Genomic DNA, 9,141 nt, shown 5'->3' with positions numbered 1-9,141 from the left:
CCCCGAAGATGGAGATCAAAGGAGCTATATGATATTGGCCATATCATGTCACTATTTGATTGCATGTGATGTTTATCATGTTTTTACATCTTATTTGCTTAGAGCGACGGTAGTAAATAAGATGATCCCTCATAATAATTTCAAGAAAGTGTTCCCCCTAACTGTGCACCGTTGCGAAAGTTTGTTGTTTCGAAGCACCATGTGATGATCGGGTGTGATAGATTACAACGTCCACATACAACGGGTGTAAGACAGATTTACACATGCAAAACACTTAGGTTAACTTGACGATCCTATCATGTACAGACATAGCCTCGGAACACAAGAGACCAAAAGGTCGAACATGAGTCATATGGAAGATACGATCAACATGGAGATGTTCACCGATGATGACTAGTCCATCTCACGTGATGATCGGACACGGCCTAGTTGACTCGAATCATGTATCACTTAGATGACTAGAGGGATGTCTAATCTGAGTGGGAGTTCATTAAATAATTTGATTAGATGAACTTAATTATCATGAACGTAGTCTAAAAAAACCTTTGCAAAAATGTCTTGTAGATCAAATGGCCAACGCTCATGTCAACCTCAACTTCAACGCGTTCCTAGAGAAAACCAAGCTGAAATATGATGGCAGCAACTATTCGGACTAGGTCCGGAACCTGAGGATCATCCTCATAGCTGCCAAGAAAGCATATGTCCTAGAAGGACCGCTAGGTGAAGCACCCATCCCAGAGAACCAAGACATTATGAACGCTTGGCAGTCACGTGCTGATGATTACTCCCTCGTTCAGTGCAGCATGCTTTACAGCTTAGAACCGGTGCTCCAAAAGCGCTTTGAGCAACACGGAGCATATGAGATGTTCGAGGAGCTGAAAATGGTTTTCCAAGCTCATGCCCGGGTCAAGAGATATGAAGTATCCGACAAGTTCTATAGTTGTAAGATGGAGGAAAATAGTTCTGTCAGTGAGCACATACTCAAAATGTCTGGGTTGCACAACCGCTTGTCCCAGCTGGACATTAACCTCCCGGACGAGGTGGTCATTGACAGAATCCTTCAGTCGCTCCCACCTAGCTACAAGAGCTTTGTGATGAACTACAATATGCAGGGGATGGTGAAAACTATTCCTGAAGTATTTTCAATGCTGAAATCAGCGGAGGTAGAAATCAAAAAGGAGCATCAAGTGTTGATGGTCAATAAAACCACTAGTTTCAAGAAAGGCAAGTGTAAGAAGAACTTCAAGAAGGACGGCAAAGGATTTGCCGCGCCCGGTAAACCAGTTGCCGGGAAGAAGCCAAAGAATGGACCCAAACCTGAGACTGAGTGCTTTTATTGCAAGGGAAATGGACACTGGATGCGGAGCTTCCCCAAATACTTAGCGAACAAGAAGGCCGGCAACACTAAAGGTATATATGATATACATGCAATTGATGTGTACCTTACCAGTAATCGTAGTAGCTCCTGGGTATTTGATACCGGTGCGGTTGCTCATATTTGTAACTCAAAGCAGGAGCTGCGGAATAAGCGGAGACTGGCGAAGGACGAGGTGACGATGCACGTCGGGAATGGTTCCAAGGTCGATGTGATCGCCGTCGGCACGCTACCTCTACATTTTCCTACGGGATTAGTTTTAAACCTCAATAATTGTTATTTAGTGCCAGCTTTGAGCATGAACATTGTATCTGGATCTCGTTTAATACGAGATGACTACTCATTTAAATCCGAGAATAATGGTTGTTCTATTTATATGATAGATATGTTTTATGGTCATGCCCCGCTGGTCAATGGTTTATTCTTAATGAATCTCGAACGTGATGTTACACACATTCATAGTGTGAATACCAAAAGATGTAAGGTTGATAACAATAGTCCCACATACTTGTGGCACTGCCGCCTTGGTCACATTGGTGTCAAGTGCATGAAGAAGCTCTATGCTGATGGACTTTTAGAGTCTCTCGATTATGAATCATTTGACACATGCGAACCATGCCTCATGGGCAAAATGACTAAGACTCCATTCTCCGGAACAATGGAACGAGCAACCAACTTATTGGAAATCATACATACTGATGTGTGCGGTCCAATGAGCGTTGAGGCTCGCGGAGGCTATCGTTATGTTCTCACTCTCACTGATGACTTAAGTAGATATGGGTATGTCTACTTGATGAAACACAAGTCTGAGACCTTTGAAAAGTTCAAGAAATTTCAGAATGAGGTAGAGAATCAACGTGACCGGAAAATAAAGTTCTTACGATCAGATAGTGGAGGAGAATATTTAAGTCACGAATTTGGTACGCACTTAAGGAAATGTGGAATCGTTGCACAACTCACGCCGCCTGGAACACCTCAGCGTAAGGGTGTGTCCGAACATCGTAATCGCACTCTATTGGATATGGTGCGATCTATGATATCACTCACCGATTTACCGCTATCATTTTGGATACGCTCTAGAGACAGCTACATTCACTTTAAATAGGGAACCGTCTAAATCCGTTGAGACGACACCGTATGAATTATGGTTTGGGAAGAAACCTAAGTTGTCGTTTCTAAAAGTTTGGGGATGCGATGCTTGTGTCAAGAAACTTCAACCTGAAAAGCTCGAACCCAAGTCGGAAAAATGCGTCTTCATAGGATACCCTAAGAAAACCATTGGGTATACCTTCTACCTTAGATCCGAAGGCAAGATCTTTGTTTTCAAGAACGGGTCCTTTCTGGAGAAAGAGTTTCTCTCGAAGGAAGTAAGTGGGAGGAAAGTAGAACTTGATGAAGTACTGCCTCTTGAACCGGAAAGTAGTGCAGCTCAGGAAGATGTTCCCGTGGTGCCTACACCGACTGGAGAGAAAATTAATGATGATGATCAAGGTACTTCGGATCAAGTTTCTACTGAACTTCGTAGGTCCACAAGGACACGTTCCACACCAGAGTGGTATGGCAACCCTGTCCTGGAAATCATGTTGTTAGACAACGGTGAACCTTCGAACTATGAAGAAGCGATGGCGGGCCCAGATTCCAACAAATGGATTGAAGCCATGCAATCCGAGATAGGATCCATGTATGAAAACAAAGTATGGACTTTGACAGACTTGCTCGATGATCGGCGAGCGATAGAAAATAAATGGATCTTTAAGAAGAAGACGGACGCGGATGGTAACGTTACCATTTATAAAGCTCGACTTGTCGCTAAGGGTTATCGAAAAATTCAAGGGGTTGACTACGATGAGACTTTCTCTCTCGTAGCGAAGCTGAAGTCCGTCCGAATCATGTTAGCAATTGTCGCATACTATGATTATGAGATATGGCAAATGGACGTCAAAACGGCATTCCTTAACGGCTATCTTAAGGAAGAACTGTATATGATGCAGCCGGAAGGTTTTGTCGATCCTGAGAATGCTAGCAAGGTATGCAAGCTCCAGCGATCCATTTATGGGTTGGTGCAAGCATCTCGGAGTTGGAACATTCGCTTTGATGAGATGATCAAAGCATTTGGGTTTATGCAGACTTATGGAGAAGCCTGCGTTTACAAGAAAGTGAGTGGGAGCTCTGTAGCATTTCTCATATTATATCTAGATGACATACTTTTGATGGGAAATGATATAAAACTTTTGGACAACATTAAGGCCTACTTGAATAAGTGTTTTTCAATGAAGGACCTTGAAGAAGTTGCTTACATATTAGGCATCAAGATCTATAGGGATAGATCGAGATGCCTCATAGGTCTTTCACAAAGCACATACCTTGATAAGATATTGAAGAAGTTCAATATGGATCCGTCCAAGAAAGGGTTATTGCTTGTATTGCAAGGTGTGAGATTGAGCTCGGCTCAATGCCCGACCACGGCAGAAGATATAGAAGAGATGAGTGTCATCCCATATGCCTCAGCCATAGGGTCTATTATGTATGCCATGCTGTGTACCAGACCTGATGTAAACCTTGCTGTAAGTTTGGTAGGAAGGTACCAAAGTAATCCCGGCAAGGAACACTGGACAACGGTCAAGAATATCCTGAAGTACCTGAAGAGGACTAAGGATATGTTTCTCGTTTATGGAGGTGACGAATAGCTCGTCGTAAAGGGTTACGTCAACGATAGCTTCGACACAGATCTGGATGACTCTAAGTCACAAACCGGATACGTATATATTTTGAATGGAGGGGCAGTAAGCTGGTGCAGTTGCAAGCAAAGCATCGTTGCGGGATCTACATGTAAAGCGGAGTACATGGCAGCCTCGGAGGCAGCGATGAAGCAAGAGGGATAGATTTAAGCACTTTGAAAAGTAAATGGTACACTTGAACAATGGATTTGAGTTCAGGGCGGAAATAAAATTGTCCCTAATTAATAAGTATGTTAATCACCCTTGGGTAAGAAAGCTATAAGGAGTACAAGCATTTGACTTTTTTCAACGCCCGAAAGTATATAAGTTCATAATAAGGAAATTGTACTAGATATATTTTTACTCTTCATAAATGTCGAATGTTTTGAGACATACACTCCTTAGCTTGGAAAACATAATGCATTTGGTGGGAATCCATCTGGGTTACGAGCTAAAGGAGTTAAACCATGCCCACTAAGACCTTGTACAATGCAAGGTGCTTAAAGAAATAAATCAGTTTTTTCTTAAGAATTGGTGTTTATTTGTAGATGACAAATGCTTCATTAGACACCCTCGTAGAGATAAGCACTGGTGTTTAAAAAACGGTTTATTTTATTAAGCAGCACCCTAAACACCTTACATTATACAAGGCCTAACCATTACAGCCCACACTAGTGTGTGTTAAAAAGGAAGGAAATGCTAAGGAAGTGTGGCAATACTTGGGTGTTGAGGACATGATTGATAGAGCTCAATCAGTAGACTATGTGGGAGAAGCAACGCTGGAATTCCTACTTAATTATCAAGATACATATTGCGAAGTGCTGGGACTTCGAAACTTTGGTGAAACAATAGCTGTTGGTGCTTGGTATCTCTGGTGGGAACGTTGCAAGTTTGTTCACGGAGAAAGGACTCAAAGCCCAATTCAAATTGCATATGCAATCCGTGTCCTTGCTGCAAACTATGCGATTGCAACATCTTCGAAGGCGAGCACAAAAAAAGGGTGGATGGTCTCGACCACCACGGGGTTTGTGAAACTTAATATTGATGTTGCATATGATCATGAATACATGATGGGATCAGCAGGGGCGATTGTTACAGACTCACACGAAACCTTCATTGCAGGAGGAAATTGTAAACTGGATTCATGCATTGATGCTCCATCCATGGAAGCTCAAGCTCTTAAGTTTGGGCTCTAGTTGTCATAAAATCTAAGGTGCAATAAGCTGGTCGTAAACTCGGATAGCATGGAGGTAATAGAGGTGATGAACAATGGAGGATGATCCCCTGGCGAAGCAGCGACCGTTTTTATTTCAACATTGTTTTGGGGATGCTAATAGAGCAGCCCATGAGCTAGCAAGGATGGCTAGAGGTCCCTTATGTAGTTGCTGGCTTGAAGAAGCTTTCTCTGAAATTTTCCCTGCACTGGTCGATGATGTAACCGTCGTTACTGGAGTATCTAATAAAGTGGGATGTTTTTGTTAAAACAAAAAAAATGGAAGGAAATGCTCCGTTTTACTAAGAAGAAGAAAATTGCACCTGTCGAATGGGCGATTCGATGGTCCATCGATGAAAACCTGAACCGATAGGCTAATCAGTTTGGTCGCCGGTCCAATTTTTTGAGCTATGCACACCAAAGAAGATGTATGGTGTGGAAACATAAAAGGCCATATAAGGACATGAGTTACACTTTTATAGTAGTTAAACTTAAGCCGCCTCCTCCACTAAAAAATTAGTGTTCCTTCGTCACCTGCCGACGCCGCTGTCAGTCTGCCTCGTCTTCGATAGTCTTAGAGCCATGGGGGCATGGTGGATCCCGGTCCTTGCTGGTGGGAGGGCATCGTTTTTAGATGTGTTTTTGAGTTTTAACAGAGTTTGTGTCCTGCTCAAGAAGGCGAGACGGCGGCAGCTCCCTGAAAATGGAATAAGGTTCTCCCTGCCTAGCCCCTGTTCTGGTGTGCATCTATTATCGTCTGTGGGCGTGTGGAGGTTTGCCTTCGGTGGATATAGCTTTGGTGGATTTGCTCGGATTTGTTTCTTGTTCTTCTATGTCAGCGAGTCTTTAGCTTGGATCCGATCTGGGCCTTAGCACGACGACTTCCCGACTGTCTACTACAACAAGTTTTGTCCGGCTTCGGCAAGGTAGAAGCGATGATGGCGGCACGCCTTTTCGCTTCAGTGCTTGTAGTCGTCGTTACGTGGTCTATGAATTTGGATGTGTTTTTTATTATTTCTGGTGTTTGTTATACTAACAACAATCAATAGATCGGATGTTTTTGGAAAAAGAAAAAAAAGATAAAGACATGAGTCGGAGTAGACGGGTCAAATATACTCCCTCGGTTCCAAAATAGATGATCCAACTTTGTATTAAAGTTAGTATAAAGTTGAGTCATCTATTTTAAAACGAAGGGAGTACACACGAGTTGTGCAACCCACAGCCACAGGGTTCGAGGGAAAGATCAGATGCCGTCGACTCTCCTCCGCAAAATTTTTAGAAAGAATCTCCTCCGCTAGGAATACACGTGTCAGGACGCATAGCTCGATGAAACCAACGCCGTCTGCTCCCCGTGCGCTGAACGAAGCGGAAAGCGAAGAGAGCAAACTTCCCGCTGACGGCAGGAAAGAAGAACGAGAAGGCCGAGCTGTCCTGTCCCGGTACTGCCTTCCATGCCACCTCACCCCGACGAGGGAGGCCGTTCGTTGGCCGCCGCGCACTTTCTCGTGAGCTGCGGGCCGCATCATTGCGAGGGTCACGACGAGGACGTGCTGCTGGACCAACCAACCACCGGCCCCCGGCCACCAACATCCAGCGCTCGCCTCGCAGGTCGCCACGTTCGAATGGAGCTTCGACGGGTGTACACGAGGGGAGGGCCGCCTGGCCTGGCGAGTGACTCCTGATGTTTGTGTGGTGGAATGGCGCGTCGCCTCTCGTTCGTTGGTTTTGTCCTCGGGCTCCGGCGCGGGAGCCACGACGCCGACACGTTGGGTCTGTTTAGATTCCAGCCAACAGCCGCCATGCCAAAACATTGGATGTTGACCAGGTACTGGGTACTCGTTTGGATGATGACCAAATATTTGGCACGCCCTGGCTGCACGGGCATCTCCAGTTCATTTTGTTGCCAACTTTTGGCCAGGGCGTGGGCGGCTGGATGCTGCGCCAAAGTTTTGACTCGCCCACGATTTGGTAGGGCTGGCTAGGGCAGCATCCAAACAGCCCCGTTCTGGCTCGATACTTGCGGCCTTTTGTCGGCTGCTTCTGTAGCCACTGCCTTATTCGCGAAGATTTCGTGTGTCACGGTCACATGCTCCCTGCATAGAAGAATTTTTTTTTTGAATGGATGATAGAGAATTTGGCTGTGGCTGATTTGAACGGGCTGCAAAACGGATTCAAGCTGAAACTGCCTCGAGGCTTTACGTTGGTTACCCTGCCCATATATCTGGATCTTCAAGGCCTGCTAGTCACTTTACTCTGCTGTGGTGGGCCTACAGAATTAAAGGCCTATTAACGACTTAGGATGGCCAGTGTCTGGGGGAGCGACTATGTCTCGCTTGTAGCGATACACAAGCATCCTCCCATCAAGCAGCGCCCGAATGAGCCGGCACAGCGGCGATTGCAGGCATTGAGTTCTTTTTATATTTGTTTATTACAACTTTTTCTTATTTTTTTAATTTTGCTTGTATCTCTAAATATTATAAATAAATCTATTATAAAAATCACTTTACATACGTAATTGAAAAATATTGATAATGCATTGAAAATATTAAACGTGTATAAAACAAATGTTACTAATTTATACATAAAATGTAAAATGTTCATGAAAAAAGTAGACATCAAAACATATATACGAGCAAATATTAATTATCTATTTAGAAAATGTTAAACGTGCATAAATATATTCCTAGTGTGCACAAAAAAAATGTGCAATATGTTTGCAAAAAAAGTAGATATCAAAACATATATATGAAAAAAAATATGTTAGTTACATATTTAAAAAATGCTAAACATGTATAAAAAATGTACAATGTGTCTCCAAAAAAAGTAGACATGAAAACATATATATGAAAAAACATGCTAAGTGTGTATAAAAAATGTTTTTGGTGTATACAAAAAAATGTTTAAGATGAAAATCATGCATTTAATTTTTTAAAACATGTATGTCAAAACAATTCCCAATCATACGAAAAATGTACAATGTGTATGCCAAAAAGTTGACATAAAAATGCGAATAATGTAGAAAAATGTTAAATGTGTGTGTAAGTGTTCCTAATGTATACAGAAAATGTACAATGTGTATGAAAAAAATTGTTATTAAAAATATATGTTTGTAAAAATTATTAATCATAAATTTGAAAAAAATGTTCAACGTATACACAAAAAATGCTTCATTTATTAAACATGTAAAAAAATATTATTGTCCTATAAGGAAAGAGAAAGAAAAAATGATGGAAGCAAAAAACGAAGGAAACAAATGGAAAAAAAAGAAGAAAAAGGAATAGAAAACCGGTGCAATTGAAAACAGTGAATCCGAGAAAGACAAAAAAACAAAGAAATCGATAAAACCAAGAAAGGAAAAAAGAAAAACGTATATAAATGAAGAGAGAGAGAAAAGAAAAAATAATGAAAACCAAGAAAGAAACAAAACAAAACGTAGAACGAAAGAAAAAATTGTAAAACCCATGAAAGAAACGAAGAAAATCAATGAAAAAATAAAGGAAAAAACTGGTAAAGAAACAAATAAAATTGAAAGAACAAACAGTAGAAAAAATAAAAAGGAAAAACCCAGGTAAAACTGACAGAAAAACTACAGCGAGAGAGCGTCAAGCGAACGGAAAAAACAAAAAATGGGCCGACCCAGTAGCTACATGACGGGAAAAAGCTTCACGCAAGACGAGAACTATACTCACTGTAAGCCAAATATAGTTCTAGCGAGTGTCTGAAAGTATTCTATTAGGGAGCGACTAGCTAGCGGGTACCCCTTTGGGGGCAACTTCATAGATTGGTCCTCGGAGCGCGCCAAGTGATGCGCCGAGACATCGCCACATGTCGCGCTC

Source organism: Triticum aestivum, chromosome 3B (assembly GCF_018294505.1).
Source record: "Triticum aestivum cultivar Chinese Spring chromosome 3B, IWGSC CS RefSeq v2.1, whole genome shotgun sequence".
In the NCBI taxonomy this organism is placed as follows: domain Eukaryota; kingdom Viridiplantae; phylum Streptophyta; class Magnoliopsida; order Poales; family Poaceae; genus Triticum; species Triticum aestivum.
The sequence above is the reverse complement of the archived record's forward strand: the minus strand, read 5'-3'. Positions refer to the sequence as shown.